Genomic DNA, 22838 nt, shown 5'->3' with positions numbered 1-22838 from the left:
AACCATATCCCCTCTCTTGGTTACAACGATCCAAAAGCCCTAAATCGTCTAGAAATAACAATGAAATTGGGAAGAATTTGTGTACAAGAGACATTCTCAAACAAAGCAGGTTGTACAATAATCAGCACAATATACTTCAATGTAATTCAATATAAAGAGATTCAAGCTTGATTGAATTAAATCACCGAATTTATCTTCCTTAGATTGAAAGATTCAGACTTTGAAGACACAAATTCGGAGTTAGAATCAACATCAACTCAGTAATGAAAGCAAGATGTGAACAAGAACACTTTGAGAGTTCTTTATTGCTGAGAAATTTTCTTGATGTCTAAAAATTTTTTTTTTAGGGGCTATTTATAAATGTTTTAAAAGTTAATACCATGTCCCCTAAGTTTCTTTGGAGTATGGACCAAGTTCTTGAAAAAAATAGTGCCTAAGAAACCAAATTTAAAACATTTCTCGTTAGAGTTTTAACCAACCTGTTCGAGCGGCAGCTGCCTATCAAGGTTCAAACCTGAAACATAGAAGGTAGGCAGTCGCCTGCAAAGCACAAGCAGGTGCCTGGCTTGACCATCCAGTCACTTGGCAGGTTCTTGGCAGTCGCCTGGGATCCTACTATCTGTCATATTTTATATATTTAAAATGAGTAGTCACCTACTCGAGTTGGGCAGTCACCTGGCTTCTAGAGAACTAAATTTTAACTTTGAAAATTTCTTCTTTTTTGAGACCTTTATTATTTTAATATAGGAAAACATATTTTAAGGTCTTCAAAAATTGGTTTCTTAGATTCTTGTTCTTAATGAGCTTCAATTCAATTTATATTAAGCTTTACATGAAGTACTCACGTAAAGACTTTCTTAAGACTCTAAACCCTTAAGCTTCTTAAGTCTTCATGAAGGTCCTTGCTTTGAGTTCTTTCCTTGATCATTAAGCATTCTTTAAGCTTTCAAAACTCTTTCATTCTTCAAGCTTTTATATAATATGCCCATCTTGAGCTTTTATCATTGAGTTTAGCTTTGAAACACTTGAGCTTTCTATTATCTGCTTCCTGCAATAGTTTAACTTGAAACCATATCAAATTTATCTTGATTTGTATCATCAAAATAAGAATTGTAAGCCTTGTTAGGCCAACATACATATCAAGATCAATTTGATATGGTTTTAAGTTGAACTATTGCAGGAAGCAGATAATAGAAAGCTCAAGTATTTCAAAGCTAAACTCAATGATAAAAGCTCAAGATGGGTTTAAATCATCATTTAGGTACAAAAATGTCCATATTCACATAAACATATACTTTTCCTTCAAATCATCAATAGCTCTGTACACATAATTAAATATGCATATAAATATATTGTAAAAACCACCCTTAGGTCTGTTAATCATAAGTCATGTTACCCTTATTGTGATGACCCAAATATATATATATATATATATATATATATATATGATTAAAGCACAATAATAATAAAAAAATAAAAATGGTTATTGAGTTAATATCAATACAGAAGTTTTTTTTTGTAAGATCCTTGATTCCATGTTTGATGTTTAAGAAAGACCTTGTCTAAACGAGTGCTCAAAGACCATTGCGACTCAGTCGCTCCCTAGAGGTCGGCCTGGTCAGAATAGAATTTCATAGAATAAACAGGATAGACACTGTTTGTACACGTAAATAAGTATATATACATAAAACAGTGTTTTGACAAACATAATTTATAAAAATACATAATAAGATGATTATAATATAGGTATCATATATGGGGCCCACAAGACCATGTGGGGTCCACATGAGTCCCGGAACCACAAGACACTGTTTATATATGTAAATAAGTTCATAAAATAATGTTTTGGCTGATATAATTTGTAAAAATATATGATAAAATAATAATAATATAGGTATTCCATGCGGGGCCCACATGAGTCCCGAAGCCGTATGTAGGTTTACACGAGTTTCAAAGCTATGTAGGATGCATAAAATCGTATAGGAGTTATTCGAGTTACGTAGGATCCATTCGGGTCTATAAGTTGTGTGGGACCCACATGAGTTTTCAAAATTTAAATTTAATTCTTGTTCAAAAATAAATAATAAAATAAATAAATACTAAAAATAGTTTAAAAGTAATAACAATGATAATAATAATGATAAATAATGATTAAGAAAAATAATAAAATAATTAATTAACTAATTGATTAATTAATTAGGTAAGTAGTTAATTAAAAATTTATTTAATGGGAATGATGGCAAGCACTCCCACATGGCCTCCATCCCCATCCCATACTCAACCCATACCTTACCCATTCCTTGCCCATTCTTTAATTTTAAAAAAAATTATAATTTCACCCATCTCCCCACACTTTTATAAATTTCATTTCTTCCCCAAAATTTTCCTATAAATAGGGAGCTCTTAACCTTCATTTTTCACAACAATTTTTCAAGGAAGAGAAGGATTAGTGAGTGAAAGAATTTATGGTGGAGAGAGAATTTTTGAATAAATTCTCAATCACCCACTCTTTCCGATCTCATTTCTTAAAGATAGTTACAGTGTTCGTAAGGAAGAAGGTAAGTAAATTTTGATTATGTTAGTTTTTTTTTTATTTAAAATTCATACCCAAGTTTATCTTATAAGTAAGTTTCAATTATGTTAATTAGTTCCACAAAATTTTCATGAGTTTATTTTTACGCGTATTTAATTATAGTAGTTCTATCTTTAATATACTTGCATCTATTTTTAGGTTAAAAAATGTTCTAATCCCCTCGAGTAAATTTTCAGCATTTCTTTCTATTTAAAAATAAAATTATATTTATTTTTAACACAAAAATTGTGTGGCATGAGTTTATTTTTACGTTACATTTTTTTTATAAAAATATGAGTAAAGATGAGATTTTCACGATATTATTTTAAATTGTATAAATTATAATAAGATGATTTTAAAATCCTTTATGGCAACGAAAGTTCAAAGTTACAGATACTCGGTACCGCAGCTTAAAGTTTATATGGATCAGAGTGCACCCACACTGTTTATAGAGTGGTTATTTATATTAGTGGATTTCTCCTGAGTGCACACCTGGTTCCGGACCAGGACTTAATAAGGAAAATCTCACTCAAGGTTTATGTACGTTGATTTAGTTTGGTCGGCCAGCCAGCTAAGTCCAGTCTTCGGACCGTACAACCCAGTCATGGGGGTAAACATGACTTATGGAAAACAGGCCTAAGGGTGGTTTTTATAATATATGTTTATATATATTTAATTACGTATACAAAGTTACTAATGATTTGAAGAAAAGTATAAGTTTACGTAAAAAGGATCATTTTGGTGCTTAAATGACGATATAAGGAAAACGTATAAGGAAAAGTATATGTATATTTATCATTAAATATTTTTACAGTTTTAAAGTTAAAAGTTTAATTTAACAGTTATAGTATATAATTATAAAATTTTACTGTTGTAATTAATGAAAAAAAAAGTTTTATGCAAAATTTTTAAATTTATATTTATTCTAAAAGAAATTTTAAAGTTAGAGTATTAAATATTATTTTACGAAATTTTTAAAAAGCTCATTTTGGCCACACACTAATAATAATCTTATTTACTTACTGAGCGTCGTCTCACTCCAATCATATTTTTATTTCAGATAACTCTGAAGGGCATGTCGGAAATCATGCTTAGCAAGCATGCGGATGGAGATTAGAAAAATAAAGATTTATTAGAAATATTAGTATGATGCTAGATATTTATGTTTATGTAATTTTCTTCTTTTAAAATAAGTGATTGTAATATGGATAATTAGCGCTCTGGCTTAATAAAAATTGAGTTAATTTGCTTCCGCTGTAAATTAGTAGTAAAAAGTTAATATCCCAGGCCCCTCGGGGTCGAGGTGTTACATTTGGTATCAGAGCAATAGGTTATAGGTTCTGTAGACTTTAAGAAATAATTTACCAGAACATAGGATGTAAGTTTTGCATACTCTAATATATAAATTTTACCAAAGCTTAGGTATAAAACATGATTTGGGTAGGATTGGGTAGTTTAGAATATTTATTTTAGTTTGTTATATTATTATACGTTAATAATAAATTTATGATTTTAAAATAACATTTGATTATTATTTAAGAATGGATCCTAAAGATAGTAGCATTGGAGGAAATGAGATTTACGTGAAGGCTCCCAAGGACAGGTAATAATTATAAATTCTCTAAGAAAAATAGTAGTATTATTGAAGACATGTTAATTAATTTAAATATGTTATTTATGTTTGTAGAAACACGTACCCATATTGATGATTCATAATTAATTGTCAAATGCATTAATAATTAAAATTTATATATATATATATAAATATAATAATATCTGAGATTTAATTATTTTCACTGTTGTTATTTTCACTAAATATATAAGAAATAACTCATTAGACCCTACTGAATTTAGAAGTACTACACATACAAATAAATATCAACAAACGGTCTATTATGAAATCTGAATTTATCCAAAAAAAAAATTTTGCATGCATAAGTTGGATATGAATATGTATTTTTACGTTACATATTCAGTTATCAACAAAACATTCAAGCTTAATTGAAGAATATATATTTTGACAAAATCTTTAATTTTAATTTTGTATCAGTTTATAAGGAATTAAATATAATTCAAATATTGCTTATTATATTTAAATTCAAAAAAATATATATATGTATATATATATATATATATGTATAATCTCTTAGTATGTGCAAGTTAAATATGTATATCTATTTTTTTTTCCCATTACATATTCAATTTCCATCAAGTATCCAAGTTTGATTTAGGAGTACAAATTTTGACGAAATCTTTAATTTGGTATAAATTTATAAAAGTTAATACAACTTAATTTTTTCTATATAAAAAAAAATTTCATTAATGAAAGCAATATAAAAATTAACTAATTTCCTTTAAATAACTAACCAATGTCAAATCATCAATTGGCTAAACATGCCCAACATAATAATAATAATAATAATAATAATAATAATAATAATAATAATAATAATAATGTTAATGGAATATATATATAAAGGGGTACTCTTGTAGTTAAAAAAAAAAAAAAAGGGCCTCATGGGTGAAAATCATCGGGTATAGCTCACTTACCCCCGAAGTAAGGCCAGGGCATGAGACCACTTGGGCATAGTGGGGACTCGAACCCACGATCACATGGACGCGTTGCCAGTTCCTTACCACTAGGCCACCCACCCAAGTGGTGATCTAAGGATGAAATTAATTATAGTTAAAACATTAATAAAGATGTAAAAACATAAAAAGAACCTAGAGTCTGCAAATTTTGCAATACTTGTCGCTCGCTCAATTTCCGCGACACATGTCGCTATTCCTCGATTTGTGCAAAATGCGTTGCTCAATATCCATGACACGCGTCGCTCTCTCTCGATTCTCGTGAGACACGTCGTTCTCCCTTGATTTGTGCAAAACGCGTTAATCGATATCTATGACACGCGTCACCCCCTCTCGATTCTCGCGACACATATCGTTATCCCTCGATTTGTACAAAATGCGTTGCTCGATATCTATGACACGCATTGCTCTCCCTCGATTCTCGCAGTACACGTCGCTCTCTCTCGATTTCCACAACACGTGGTCATTCCCTTATAAAAAGGGTACGCCCTCCTCAAACTCTAAGCATCACAGTTTTCTACCATCTTGAACAACCACATTTCGGTTTGAAGAGATTAGTTCTTCCCAACTTTTTTCTTGGTTGTCTCATTACTCAAAAATATTGCCAAATTACCCAACTCCTCAAGCTGCTGAGAGCAGCACTAGATCGCCAATCCAAAGATGGAAACCTAGCAAGGCATAGTTGGAGATTTTAGAGGAGGCCTTCTGCAGCAGTCAAGGGAAACTCCCTTCTGTAGAGCGAACTATCTTACTTGTAGCACAACTTCGAAGGTATGGTCCAATCGAGACGAGGAATGTGCGCTTTTGGTTTGAGAACCAAAGGCGTAGGCGGGAATCAGTTGGAGAAGCCACTATCTCAACTACTGTCCCATCAATTCTCCATATTACCTCCTCCGCCACTACCGACCCGAGCAGTGCCCCTGCCATTTTTCCAACCTTCTTCCTTATCGAGAATATTCCGACTATGAAACTTACAACTAATATCACACCAATGAGCCATATCTCTAACAATGGCAATATCGCAGTCACCACACTAAGGGCTTCGGATAATGCTGGCCTACTTCACCATTGCAAGTAAATCCGATGCGCATTGAGACTTATATACGGGCCACCAATAACTTGGGAAGAGGGCAACTCTTCCTCCTTCGCCGAACAAACGGGCGTTCTCTCCCTTTTTCCGACCCAAGCCGGCGACATTATAAGAGGTCAACTCTTCCAAGAAAGAACCCAGGCAGTTAGCAGTGACACCGCTAGTACTACAATAGGTGTTGACGTTGATCTAAGCCTCTAAAGGCCAGATCTCATATATTTTTAATTTATAGGACATGTATAATATATATATACATATATATAATTATCCTTTTCCACATCTTCTGAATTTCTTTTCCATTTCAACCTCTATTAGACCGACGATTCACACTTCAATTCCCAAAATAAAATATTTCGCCAAATTGACCCTTAATCTATTCTAAGACTCAGTCAAATCGTTAATTAATGTACTCTTTTAAATAGCGCAACCAATTATACAGTACTCATTTTAAATTAGCAAATTTTGATGACGAAATTTTTATAAGGATGGGAGATTGTGATGACCCAAAATATATATATATATATATATATATATATATATATGATTAAAGCACAATAATAATAAAATAATAAAAATGGTCATTGAGTTAATATCAATACAGAAGTGTTTTTCTGTAAGATCCTTGATTCCATGTTTGATGTCTAAGGAAGACCTTGTCTAAGCGAGTGCTCAGAGACCATTGCGGCTCAATCGCTCCCTGGAGGTCGGTCTGGTCAGAATGGAATTTCATAGGATAAACAAGATAGATACTGTTTGTACACGTAAGTAAGTATATATACATAAAATAGTGTTTTGACAGACATAATTTGTAAAAATACATAATAAGATGATAATAATATAGATATCATATGTGGGGCCCACAAGACCATGTGGGGTCCACATGAGTCCCAGAGCCACAAGACACTATTTATACATGTAAATAAGTACATAAAATAATGTTTTGACTGATATAATTTATAAAAATATATGATAAAATAATAATAATATAGGTATCCTATGCGAGGCCCACAAGATTGTGTGGGGCCCACATGAGTCCCGAAGCCGTATGGAGGTTTATACGAGTCTTAAAGTTATATAGGATGCATAAAATCGTATAAGAGTTATTCGAGTTACGTCGGATCCATTTGGGTCTCGAAGTTGTGTGGGGCCCACAAGACCATGTGGGGCCCACATGAGTTTTCAAAATTTAAATTTAATTATTATTAAAAAATAAATAATAAAATAACTAAATACTAAAAATAATTTAAAAGTAATAACAATGATAATAATAATGATAAATAATGATTAAGAAAAATAATAAAATAATAAAATAATTAATTAACTAATTGATTAATTAATTAGGTAAGTAGTTAATTAAAAATTTATTTAACGGGAATGGTGGCAAGCACTCCCACATGGCCTCCATCCCCATCCCATACTCAACCCATACCTTGCCCATTCTTTAATTTTAAAAAAAATTATAATTTCACCCATCTCCCCACACTTTTATAAATTTCATTTCTTTCCCAAAATTTGCCTATAAATAGGGAGTTCTCAACCTTCATTTTTCACAACAATTTTTTAAGGAAGAGAAGGATTAGTGAGTGAAAGAATTTGTGGTGGAAAGAGAATTTTTGAATAAATTCTCAATCACCTACTCTTTGCGTTCTCATTTCTTAGAGATAGTTACAGTGTTCGTAAGGAAGAAGGTAAGTAAATTTTGATTATACTAGTTTTTTTTTATTTAAAATTCATACCTGAGTTTATCTTATAAGTAAGTTTCAATTATGTTAATTAGTTCCACAAAATTTTCATGAGTTTATTTTTACGCGTATTTAATTATACTAGTTCTATCTTTAATATACTTGCATCTATTTTTGGGTTAAGAAATGTTCTAATCCCCTCGGGTAAATTTTCAGCATTTCTTTCTATTCAAAAATAAAATTATATATATTTTTAACACAAAAATTGTGTGACATGAGTTTATTTCTACGTTACATTTTTTTTATGAAAATATGAGTAAAGATGAGATTTTCATGATATTATTTTAAATTGTATAAATTATAATAAGATGATTTTAAAACACCATATGGCAACGAAAGTTCAAAGTTACAGATGCTCGGTACCGCAGCTTAAAGTTTATACGGATTAGAGTGCACCCACACTGTTTATATAGTGGTTATTTATGTTAGTGGATTTCTCCTGAGTGCACACCTGGTTCCGGACAGGACTTAATAAGGAAAATCTCACTCAAGGTTTACGTACGTTGATTTAGTTTGGTCGGCCAGCCAGCTAAGTCCAGTCTTCGGACCGCACAACCCAGTCATGGGGGTAAACATGACTTATGATAAACAGGCCTAAGGGTGGTTTTTATAATATATGTTTGTATATATTTAATTACGTATACAAAATTACTAATGATTTGAAGAAAAGTACAAATTTACATGAAAATGATCATTTTGGTGCTTAAATGACGATATAAGGAAAACGTATAAGGAAAAGTATATGTATATTTATTATTAAATATTTTTACAGTTTTAAAGTTAAAAGTTTAATTTAACAGTTATAGTATATAATTATAAAATTTTACTGTTGTAATTAATGAAAAAAAAAGTTTTATGCAGAAATTTTTAAATTTATATTTATTCTAAAAGAAATTTTGAAGTTATAGTATTAAATATTATTTTACGAAATTTTTAAAAAGCTCATTTTGACCACACACTAATAATAATCTTATTTACTTACTGAGCGTTGTCTCACTCAAATCATATTTTTATTTCAGATAACTCTGAAGGGCATGTCGGAAATCAGGCTTAGCAAGCATGCGGGTGGGGATTAGAAAAATAAAGATTTATTAGAAATATTAGTATGATGTCAGATATTTATGTTTATGTAATTTTCTTCTTTTAAAATAAGTGATTGTAATATGGATAATTAGCGCTCTGGTTTAATAAAAATTGAGTTTATTTTGCTTTTACTGTAAATTAGTAGTAAAAAGTTAATATCCCAGACCCCTCGGGGTCGGGGTGTTACACTTATAACTGGGTTGTGTGGTCCGAAAACTGGGCTTAACTGACTGGCTGACCAAAGTAAATCAACACACATCATCATAGAGTGAGATTTTTCCTATTAAGCTATAGTTCGGCCTAGGTATGCACTCATGAGAAATCCACTATCATATAAAAACTACTCTGTAAATAGTGTGGGTGCACTATGATCCGTTTAAACTTTAAGTTACGATACCGAACATTCATAATTTCTATATCTTCTATGTAACACCCCAACCCCGAGGGGTCTGGGATATTAATTTTTTACTATTGATTTACAGCGGAAGCAAATAAACTCAATTTTTATTAAACCAAAGTACTAATTATCCATATTACAATCATTTATTTCAAAGAAGAAAAATTACACAAGCATAAATATCTGACATCATACTAATATTTCTAAACGAATCTTTATTTTTCTATCCCCACCCGCATGCTTGTTAAGCCTGATTTCCAACATGCTCTTCAGAATTATCTGAAATAAAAATATGATTGGAGTGAGACGACGCTCAATAAGTAAATAAGATTATTATTTGTGTGTGGCCAAAATGAGTTTTTTTTAAAATTTTCATAAAATAATATTTAATATTATAACTTTAAAACTGTCTTTAGAATAAATATAAATTTAAAAATTTCTACATAAAACTTTTACCATCAACTATAACAGTAAAATTTTTTAATCATATACTATAACTGTTAAATTAAACTTTTAACTTTAAAACTATATAAATATTTAATGATAAATATACATATACTTTTTCTTATACGTTTTCTTTAGATCGTCATTTAAGTATTAGAATGATCATTTTCATGTAAACTTACACTTTTCCTTCAAATCATCAGTAACTTTGTACACATAATTAATTATGTATAAACATATATTATAAAAATTACCCTTAGGCCTGTTTGTCGTAAGTCATGTTTACCCCCATGACTGGGTTGTGCGGTCCGAAAACTAAACTTAACTGGCTGGCCGACCAAACTAAATCAACGTACGTAAACTTTAAGTGAGATTTTCCTTATTAAGTCCTGGTTCGGAACCAGGTGTGCACTCAGGAGAAATCCACTAACATAAATAACCACTCTGTAAACAGTGTGGGTGCACTCTGATCCGTATAAGTTTTATGCTGCAGTACCGAACATTTATAATTTTGAACTTTCGTTACTATAAGGGGTTTTAAAATCATCTTATTATAATTTATGTAATTTAAAATAATATCGTAAAAATCTCATTTTTACTCATATTTTCATAAAAAAATGCAACGTAAAAATAAACTCATGCCACACAATTTTTGTATTAAAAATATATATAATTTTATTTTTGAAAAGAAAGAAATGTTGAAAATTTACCCGAGGGGATTAGAACATTTCTTAACTCAAAAATAAATGCAAGTATATTAAAGATAGAACTAGTATAATTAAATACGCGTAAAAATAAACTCATGAAAATTTTGTGGAACTAATTAACATAATTGAAACTTACTTACAAGATAAACTCGGGTATGAATTTTAAATAAAAAAAAAAAAACTAACATAATCAAAATTTACTTACCTTCTTTTTTACGAACATGTAACTATCTCTAAGAAATGAGATCGGAAAGAGTGGGTGATTGAAAATTTATTCAAAAATTCTCTCTCCACTATAAATTCTTTCACTCACTAATCCTTTTCTTTCTTGAAAATTTGTTGTGAAAAATGAAGGTTGAGAGCTCCCTATTTATAGGAAAATTTTGAGGAAGAAATGAAATTTATAAAAGTGTAGGGAGATGGGTAAAATTATAATTTTTTTTTTTAAATTAAAGAATGGGCAAGGGATGGGTAAGGTATGGGTTGAGTATGAGATGGGAATGGAGGCCATGTGGGAGTGCTTGCCACCATTCCCATTAAATAAATTTTTAATTAATCATTTACCTAATTAATTAATCAATTAGTTAATTAATTATTTTATTATTTTATTATTTTTCTTAATCATTATTATCATTGTTATTAATTTTGAACCATTTTTAGTATTTATTTATTTTATTATTTATTTTTAAATAAGAATTAAATTTGAAATTTGAAAACTCATATGGGCCCCACATGGTCTTGTGGGCCCCACACCACTTCGAGATGCAAACGGATCTTACGTAACTCCAATAATCCTCATACGATTTTATGAGCCCTACACAACTTTGAGACTCGTGTAAACCTCTACACGACTTCGGGACTCATGCGGGCCCCCCATATGATACTTATATTATTATTATTTTATCATATATTTCTACAAATTATGTTAGTTAAAACATTATTTATATACTTATTTACGTATATAAACAGTGTCTTGTGGCTCCAGGACTCACGTGGTCCCCACATAGTCTTGTGGGCCCCACATATAATACCTATATTATTATCATCTTATTATGTATTTTTACAAATTATGTCTATCAAAACACTATTTTATGTATATATACTTATTTACGTGTACAAACAGTGTCTATCCTATTTATCTTATGAAATTCCATTTTGACCAGGCCGACCTCTAGGGAGCGACTGAGCCGCAATGGTCTCTGAGCACTCGCTAAGATAAGGTCTTTCTTAGGCATCAAACATGGAATCAAGGATCCTACAGAAAAATACTTCTGTATTGATATTAACTTAATGACCATTTTTATTATTTTATTATTATTGTGCTTTAATCATATATATATTTTTGGGTCATCACAGTCTAAGCCATAAGGGATTTTGAAAACATCTTATTATATAATTTATACAATTAAAATAATATCATGAAAATCTCTTTTTCTTTTTACTTATTTTTTTCATGAAATACACAACGTAAAATAAACCTATGTCATCTTTACTCATATTTTCGTGAAATATGTACTGTATAAATAAACTCATGTTATACAATTTTCATGTTAAAGATATTTTCTTAAATTAATATTGTAAAATACCCGAGTGGTTTAGAATATTTCTTAATTCAAAAATAAACGCGTATATTAAAGATAAATTGGATATAATTAAACAAGCGTAAAAATAAACTCGAAAAAATTTTACGAAAATAACTAACATGATCAAAATTTATCTACAAATAAATTCGAGTATAAATTTTAATAAAAATATAACATAATCAAATTTACTTACTCTTAACCTTGTGAGATGATCACAACGAATATATCTGAAAAATGAGATCAGAAAGAGTGGGTGAGTGAAAATTTTAATTATAACGAAAATTCTCCCTCGATCACTAATTCTTTCACTCACTAATATTTTTCTTCATTTGAAAATTTTTTGTGAAAAATGAAGGTTAAGAACTTCTTATTTATAGGAAAATTTTGGGGAAGAAAATGTAATTTGTAAAAGTACGGGGAGAGGGGTGAAATTATAATTTTTTAAAAATAAAAGAATGGGTAAGGAATGGGCATGTAATGGGCATGGAATGGGCTTAGGATGTGAGGTATGGGATGGAGATGGGGGTACATGTGGGGAAAATGGGAATGCTTGCCGACACTTCCATTTAATTATTTTTTAATTAATTTACTTAATTAATTAATTAATTTTTTTTTGAAATCATTATTATTTTATTATTATTATTATCATTGTTATTATTTTTAAACTATGTTTTAGCATTTTTTATGAAAGAAGATTTAATTTCGAATTTCAAAAACTTATGTGGGTCCCACACAGTCATGTGAGGCCCTATGTAACTCCAATAGTCCTCACACGATCTTATGAACCCTACACAATTTCGGGGACTCATGTGGGCCCTGCATAAGATACCTATATTATTATTATTATTTTATCATATATTTTTACCAATTATGTTAATCAAAACATTATTTTATGTATATGTACTTATTTACGTGTACAAACAGTGTCTATCCTATTTATCTTATGAAATTTCATTTTGACCAGGCCGACCTCTAGGAAGCAACTAAGTCGCAATGGTCTCTAAGCACTCGTTAAGATAAGATCTTTCTTAAGCATCAAACATGGAATCAAGAATACAGAAAAACACATTAATATTGATATTAACTTAATGACCAATTTTATTATTTTATTATTATTAGTATGGTTTAATCATATATACATTTTTTGGGTCATTACAATAGAAAAGTTTTAGTAAACCTAAACTACATCTATAGTTATCCCTCAGAGGAAAATCATCCAAATAAGCCCAATCTACAAGCCCTGAATTCAAATTATGTAATCTGAGCCAACGAAAATCGTCAACGGTTTTGTGCTGAGCAAAGGTCCTCCTGCGTACTTCTTGAAACCTATTCTTATGCAATTCTCCCTCGCTTCACGTAGCTTTCTCCTGTACACGTGATTCGCTCTGAATATGAGTCACATCCCCAACAAATATATAAGTTAAGCAAATAATTCCTTTATGTTAGGAACCTGTGAGCATCCAGATCAAAGTGACACCAAATATTTAACGTGGTTCGGTCAATAACGATCTACGTCCACGGAGCACACACCAAGTATTCACTATCGCTGGAAAATATTATCTCTCTCTCTCTTTTCCTCCCTTCTTCCTCTCTGCTCCCTCTGAGCTTCTCACACTTCTGCACACACAATTACATCTTCCACAGCCCTTTATTTATAAGGCTTGGAATTTAAATCACAATTAAATAAAATCAATTACAAATGGAAGTTACAATGGAGAGATTAATGGAGAGATAAATTGCACCACGTTTTTTACTCAGCTCCTAGCTTGCAACGTGTCTCTAGCTGTGTCTCCTAACTATCTTCTAGCTCCAGCTCTAACAATCTCCCACTTGGAGACAGAGACGCCTCCTCAACCAGTATCATAAATAAATGATGTGCTCAAAATAGGTCTTCAGGCATGAAGACCAACTGAAGTTGAACACAACTTCAGCTTCTCTATAGTCACCACCTTCTTGTCTGCTCAATTTTTGCGAACTAATCTGATGGCTATCAGCTTCACAACTAGTGTAAAGATGTCGGTGTAGTCAATCTCTTCCTTCTGCTTAAAGTCTTTGACTACCAACCGAGGCTTGTACCTTTTGGAGCCGTCATGCTCCTCTTCGATTCTGTACACCCACTTGTTGTGAAGGACTTTGGGCAACTTCCATATTCTGTTGAAGGTGAGGAACTTCATCTCATCTTTCATAGCAAGCTCCCACTTGCTTGTATCTGCCACCTAACATGCTTCATCATAGCATTCAGGCTCTCCTCCATTTGTAGGAAGTAAGTAATCAATATACCTTCTATTTGGTATATGAGATCGAGTAGATCTCCTAAACTCCGGAGCTGGAGTAGGAGATGGTGGTGCGACGATCTGCTCCACTGGTTCCTCCACCTGAGGATTCTCGGTATTCTGCTGATGTGTCCCAACACATTCTGAGTGGACCAGTTCTAGTCCCTTCTTCTTTGGGGCATGGGTGTTTATCTGGAAACTAACCCTCTTCTGTTTCTTGACTATACAATCCTCACACATGTCAATCTGCACTGACTGTAGACCACTCAATTTTTCCTTTAAGTGCATCACCCTGAGTCCCTTCTCGCTCATGTGACCAAGTCATTGGTGTTAGATGTTACTGTCGTCATTTCTTGCAGTAACTAAAATAGACATGGAGGTATTGGAGGTTAGAAAAAGTGTTCCGCTTTTCTTACATCGCGCAATCGTTAGTACACCCTTTGATACTTTCCATTCATCGTCAATGAATTTCTTCGTGTATCCCTCATCTGCCAGCTGACCAACTGAGATCAAATTCTTTCATCATTCAGCTTCCATACCGACCTATTTATATTGATCTTCATAACTCTCTTACCAATTACGTCGCAAGGTTGATCGTTGCCAAGGTACACCTTACCAAAATTATCTGGTGTGTACTCCTCTAGGCAATCTCTGCAGCATGTGGCATAAAATGAGGCTTCGGAGTCTAAGACCCAAGACTCTTGCTTGCTTTCCAAAGAGTTGATCAACATCTCATCATTCTCAAACGCAATATTTGCTTCTGTCTTTTCCCTCATCTCGTACTCTTTCTTCTGACTTCTGTACTGGTTCTTGTAATAACCAGTCTTTCCACAATTCTAGAACTTAATAACTTTTCTGCTCGAGGAACCTGTGTCTTGCCTACCTCGGGGATTTCTAGATTTAGACCGCTTGGGCCTAGATTTGCCACGGTTGCTTGATTGTCCATGCCTGTTTCCTCTGCCTTGACTTTCCATGTTCAAGGATGAACTCGAAGTTGAGTCATGGTTCAGCTGCATTCTTATTTCCTCCGTCAAAATCATGCTAACGACTTCATCGTACACAAGCTTTGACTTTTTTGTGGAGCTACTAATGGCAGTAACGACACCATTCCAACTTTCAAGCAACTGATTGAGAATCAATATGGCCCAAATCTCATTATCAAACGTTATCCCGACTGAGGCAAGTTGATCAGACAACTCATTGAATTTATTCAAATGCCTGCTAAAACTTTCACCTGCAGACATGTTCATCGTAAATAGTCTTTTCATGAGATGTACCTTGTTTGCGGCTGAAGGTTGCTCGTACATATTAGAGAGCACATCCATCAGAGACTTGGTGGATGTTATATACTTGATATTGAACGCCACAGATTTCGACAACGTCATTCTGATGGCTCTGAGGGCTTTTCGATCAAGCAACTCTCACTCATCCTCGTTCATGGATGTTGGCTTACCCTTCAACGGTAAGTGCAATTCCTTCCCAAATAAATAATCTTCTATTTGAATCTTCCAAAAACCGAAATTGTTTCCATTGAACATTTCGATTTTTAAGCTCTTTTCATTCGACATCTCGATTCACTAATCTAGAGATCGAATTAGCTCAAATGGATAGAGCGGTTGGATCCGGAACGATTGAAAACCCTAGAAATGGTTCAAGTCGCTCGAAAAACGGACCCAAAACAACTCTGAAAAGCTCAGTCAAAGTTTGGTCAAACCTTGTCAAACTTGGTCAAACTTGCTGACGTGGCAGTGGGGTCCACCTGCTGACGTGGCAGGGTGTGTGGGCCACTGATGACGTGGCAATGGCCTACTGACTCGGCACTTTGTTGACGTGGCGCTGAGGGGGAAGGGCAGACCCGGGTCAGGACCCGTATCTCGGGTTAATCTGGTATGAGTCAGAATCTGGGTCGAGTCGAGGCGAAGTGGGCGAGGAAGAATCATGCAGCATATGAGGGACAGGTCACCAGTATGTGGTGAAGCGTCCTGCTTCGACAGGGCGAGTGAGCCGTCATTTGAACTCTGTTGGAGCTCCGGCTGGCACCCTTCTCTTCATCTCAGCGAGCTGAATGTGATGGTGGCCCCAAATCACAGTTTTGATCAACTGGATAGAGCTCTGATTTTGGGATCACTTCCGATCTGGTTTTTCTGCTCCAACCAGGCTCTGATACCACTTGTTAGGAACATGTGAGCATTCAAATCAAAGTGATACCAAAGATTTAACGTGGTTCGGTCAATAACGACCTACGTCCATGGAGCACACACCAAGTATTCACTATCGCCGAAAAATATTACAATTCTCTCTCTCTCTCTCTCTCTCTTTCTCTCTTCCTCCCTTCTTCCTCTCTACTTTCTCTGAGCTTCTCACACTTCTGCACACATAATTACATCTTCCATAGCCCTCTATTTATAGGGCTTGGAATTTAAATCACAGTTAAATAAAATTAATTACAAATGGAAGTTACAACAGAGAGATAAATTGCACCGCGTTTCTCACTCAGCTCCTAGCTTGCAACGCGTCTCCAGCTGTGTCTCCTGGCTGTCTTCTGGCTCCAACTCTAACACTTTATCCCTTAAACATTTCCAAATTTGAGTTGATATTTATCTAGCCCTATAGATTTTCCACTTTTCATCTTTTTAAATGACATTTTAACTTCAAGGACTCTAATTTTGTGAATCAATCTTATATTTTTAGTTTTCTCCTCATTTGTCACTTCCAAATTCAATATTTCATTTTCATTTTCATTTTCATTTTCATTTTCATTTTCATTAAACAATTTATCAAGGTATCTCTATCACCTTTCTTTTATATCTTCTTCTTTAATTAAAACAATATGATTCTCGTCCTTTATACATTTTACATCACCTAAATCTTTACATTTTCTTTCTCTAACTCTACCAAATTTATAAATGTTTTTTTTTCCTTCTTTTATATCTAATTTAGTGTATAAAATATCATAAGTTTTATGTTTAGCTTCACTAATAGTCTTTTTCACTTTTTTTTTTTTTTTTTTTTTTTTTAAAATTTTTTTATCTTTCTATAATTTTCGTATTTTATACCAATTTGTTTTTATCTTAATTGCCTTTTGAACTTCTTGATCCCACACCAACTTTCTTTACTGCCCAATTATCTTCCTTTGAACTTACTTAAAACCTCTTTTGTACTTTTATGATAGAATTTATTATTCTATTCTCAATATAGGATCAACCTTATCTTATATTGCCTAATCACACTTTTTATTCATTTTATCCTTGAATTTTACTATATTATCTTCCCTCAAGTTCCAACATCTAATTCTCTTGTGTTGATTTATGCTACTCATTCTCTTTCATTTTTTAATATGTATACCTAATACTAAGATTTTATATTATAAGCAAACTTTCACATGGAATAACTTTATAATCCTTATAAGATAGATGATTCATGTTCTTAGCTAAAAAGAAATATATTTGACTTTTATTATATCCATTTTTGAAGGTTATTAAGTGATTTTATCTTTTTTAAAAGCAAGTATTCAATACAACCAAATACTAAGACATGGCAAAACCTAAGATTATTTCACCGATCTCATTTTTATCTTCATATCCATAACCTCTATGTATCCTCTCATATCCTATATTATCATGTCTAATGTGACCATTCAAATCAACTCATATGAATGTCTTTTCAAACATTGGTATCTCTTGTAAAATACTACCTGTATCTTTTTAAAATTGTCTTTTAAGATTTTCTACTAAATTTATTTGGAGAGCATAGGCACTAATGACATTCATTATCATCAGACTTAAAGTTACCCTAATTTTAATGATCATATCCCTTATTCTTTTAACATCTAATACATTATCTTTTATGTCTTAATATACAATAATACCCACCCTATTTTTATGTTTCTTTTTACTAGTGTATCAAAATTTAAATCATAATTTTTCAATTTCTCTAACTTTATCTCTTGCCCATTTTGTCTTTTGAATGCAAATTATGTTAATTTTCTTTTTAAACATTATTTCTACTATTTGCATACTTTTTCCTATAAGAGTCCTTATATCTAAGTTGCTAATCTAATCTTAATTTCTTGTGCTAACTTATTAATTCTCTTCCTTTTATACTAACCCAATACCTAGGCAAATTTGATAACAACTCATGATAATAAGATTTGAGAAAGTTTTGCACTGGTTGTCAGCTACCTAGCACAACCCTATTTATTTGTGTATGGGATCGACTGCGCACAAAGAAATTGTGTTACTTAGGTAAAGCACACCGTTGGTATTTTTTTTTTTCACATAGACAATTTTCTAGATCGCACCCTATAACTAGTAGAAACCACACACACACTCACACACAATACAAATACACTAAAACAAATTTAAAGCATACAAATTTAGGTGTAAATCCAAGCTAGACTACAATTAAAAACCATGCAATAATGCTTTTTGAAAAATTTTGTATATTCTAAAACTCGCAAATGAAAAACACAAAAATACAAAAATGCATATACTAAGCCTGCAAATCATAAACACAAAATCTCCACCACTAACCAAATATTGGAAAAATTATTAATAATTGTAGTAATAAGAAAAGAAATAACAAGAAAGGAGAAGATCAAACTAGAAAGGAAATGACAACTACTTGAAAAATACTATAATAAGTACCCTTTATCATAGGAAATTTAATGTTGTAAATGAAAATCAATTGAAAAATATTTAAGTAACAAGATTGTAAGAATTCTTCAATCTAAATTCAAGGTTCAAATTCAAAAATATTAAAGAAACAAGATTCCTCAACCCATAAAATCTTTATTACTTTTTTATGATTTTAGGGTTGAAGAAATAAGAATCCTTGGATTTATTTGGGTCTTTCAAAGAAAAAAAAAATGAAAGAAAGGAAGTTCAGAGAGGAGATTTGTTTGTTTGGAGAGAAAACAGAATCAAAAGGAGAAAACAAAATAAAGAAAAATGAAATCTTTAAAAGTAGAAATAAAAGAAAATAAAAGAGATTATTTTGAGTCAAAGTAGATTAAAAATAAAAGTAGTGTTTAGAAACGGTTTAGGGAGCTGGAGTCGCACAGATGGCAAGAATTACGTTGGTTGCAATTGCAAGATGTTGACCTTATGGGTCATATTCCGTTTTGATTATGACAAATACTTTGGTACTTAATGTTTGCCAAGTCTGTGTGCAAGTTAATATTGGCAAGATCACATGATAACGTGAGTTGACTTGAAGAATAAAGACCCAGAATAGTCATATTTGTAATTTATATTATGTTTAATTCAGGTTTATAATAGTACTATAGGAAATGGTCTGTAATAATCTACATATCATGCATGATAAGAACTGATAAACTCAAGACCTTAGAAAGACCTTATGGTCGATCGATGCTAGGTTTTTTAGGCTAAGTTGAAATGCCTAAAACCTTAGAATGACCCTAGGTCCTTGCAACTGATTGGTTTATTGGAGGGAGTAGACTTTTCGATAAAACATTGGTATAGAGAAGGAAATAAAGTGGCAGATGCCTTGACTCGTCAAGGTACTAGGGGGAGAAATAGTTTGTTTACAAATAGTTGTCAACTCCCTAAAGTTATCAATGGGTTGTATAAATTGGAGAAGATGGGTATGGCTTATATGAGGTATGTTTAGTTGATTTCCTGCTGGTTTTGGTCTATGCTTTATGTTGTTTATATTTTGCTTGTTTTGTTGCATGATATTTGTTTTGTATGTCATTGTTTTGTTTTGTTTTGATTGGACTTGTAACCCTATTTTGGCTGGATGTTGGTGTTGTTATTTGGGAGGCCTTTATAATTTTGTCTTTTGTTTCTCCCTTTGATTATCTTGTAACCACGGTATTCCTTCGTCAAAAGTGAGAGTTTATCAATAAATAAATGGAGGTGTCGCCCTTCTTTAAAAAAAAAAAAGACCCTAGGTCCTTGCACTTACACGTAAGATTGTCCCCAAAATCAGATATATTATCAGGGGAATTCATTAAAGTAAATGGGCTTATAGGATAAAATTGTGAGGTTTCGGGCGACCGAACCTGTGGTGTTCAAAACACCTCGAGCGACCGAACGCTTGACCAGTCAAAAGGTTGACTTGGTTTTGAGTGGTCGAACCATTCTGACTGTAGCATCCATGGGCGACCGAACCTTGATTATGACTTTTCCCACCAACTTGGCAGCTCGAACTTCACGTTCAAAAATGCCTCGGGCTACCGAACTCTCTACTAAGCAACTAAATCGCGGTCTTTTGGAGAATTGCCTTGGTTCAGAAAACCAAACCCTTATTCAGGCACCCCTGAATGTTCAAAAATGACTTTTTTTGTTGTGTCTGTTCGGGCGACCAAACCTCAGGCCAGGCATCCAAAACTCTCGGGTTGGTTCATTTTTTAACCGAGGTAAATAAGGTTAATTTTTCTAATCAGTTTAAAAATAATTTTAATAATTACCCTTTGTCCCTAATGGTCATAATTTAGCCCTTGTCTATATATAGGGGCTCATTTGCTTGGATTAGTATGGGATTAGCAAATAGGATTAACTAAAAGTCCTCTCAAACTTGTTATATTCCTATTTGCCCATACTACACATTTTGAAGCCAAATTTCTTATACTCTCTCATACAATCATTCCTTTTATAAACCAATTTTTTTTAGAGTTATTTAAGTGGAAATTCATTATTTTATATTGCTAGGATGTTGACTTTTTGAGTCCGATCCCTGTTTTGATGTTGACACAGCATATGTTTCTTATGTGTGTATTTAGCATGTGAACAGGTCCATTTATTTAACACACATATAAGGAAACAGCGATGGAAGCTTGTAGGACTTAAAGACTATACGATCAAGCATTCCATGAAGTCAGAAGAGCAAAAGAAGAAAGAAGAAGACGTAAACATTTGTGTTTTATGTAATTGCATTTAATTTTTATATCTTTGGTCTGTAATAATACATGCATCTGCATGATGTGTATGAATGCTCAGAATGACCGTAGATAGACCCTAGAGACCAGCACATCTCACCAAAAATCTTTTTCTAGATAGACTAAAATCATACAAAGTTTTTGGAATAGATTTAGGGTCAAAATCGGGGCTAAAACAAAGTTTACGAAAACTTCGGTCGACCAACACTGGATTTTTTCGATGTCTTAAAAAAGGACCTATAAATGACCTTAGGACACTTACTCATGCATACCCATACTTGGTCATTTGAAATAGGGTGATCGTTGGCTCGAATAGGACCGCAATGCACAAAATGTGCACATTCGGTCGACCGAACTACCATGCACAAAATGCCCCAGTCGACCGAACCCAGACCAAATCAACTAGTTGACCACAATCCGGTCGACCGAACTCTTGTAGTTCAAATGGCCCAGGTCAACTGAACTCTCCTAAAGTCAACATTTTGACTTCCTAGTCGACCGAGAGAAAAATGTACTCCAACGCTCTGGTCGACCGAGGGTCCTCGAGAGATGCCCCAATGGTCTAGTCAACCAAACCATCTAATTCAAATCTTCCCAGTCGACTGAACCTCGCAAAATGGAAAATCACCCTTCGAACATACATGTCCGGTCGACCGAACGAACAATTCATTTTTGGCCCGGTCGGCTGAACCTATCTTGATAGACCGGTGCTCTCGAGTTGGAATATTTTTTAAGTGTTTAAAAAGTCATTAAACTTAATTAAATTTTTTCAAAATACCAAACGTGTCCCTCAACAGTCAGATTTGTTGAAAATCTATAAATACCCCCTCCATAACTCAGATTAGCAACTTTGATTAACTCTAAATTTCTCTCTAATCATCTATTAATCAAAGTTCCCCCAACTTATTTTTATTGCAAAAATTTCTTCTTTGGGGCAAAATATTTTATTCAAATCTCTCCAACTCTCTTTCAATCGTTTTATCTCAAAATCACTTCCAAAAAGAGTATTTTATTTTGGGCTTTATATTTGTATTTACATGCATATACTCTCACTTGTTACTTACTTTTTGAAAATCAATCTTTGAGAGTATTGCTTGCATTTCTCCCGGATTATTTCCTTGATAAATATTCTTTGGGAGAAAATTTATTTATTGCACAAACATTTTATTGAGCTTAACTCTTAGATTCTCCAAGTATTTCCCACTTGCATAAATTTTTGTTGGAGAACATCATACACATTTTTCATATACATTCTAGTTGTGCAAAAATCATTGGAAGAGAAAAATCCTAGGTTCTCCTATATTATTATTATTGAAATATCTTTTTGGAGAAAACCTTTAATTAGGGTTTAAATATAGTTAAGCATCCTTACTCCCCTGAGCATTATTTCACATCATTAGAGTGTGTATTTGTATGAGCTTAGTGTGTACATCTCTGCTTGTATTTCAGAAGCGTTT

This window comes from Malania oleifera, chromosome 9 (genome assembly GCF_029873635.1).
Source record: "Malania oleifera isolate guangnan ecotype guangnan chromosome 9, ASM2987363v1, whole genome shotgun sequence".
Classification (NCBI taxonomy): domain Eukaryota; kingdom Viridiplantae; phylum Streptophyta; class Magnoliopsida; order Santalales; family Ximeniaceae; genus Malania; species Malania oleifera.
Note: the sequence above shows the minus strand (reverse complement) of the source record.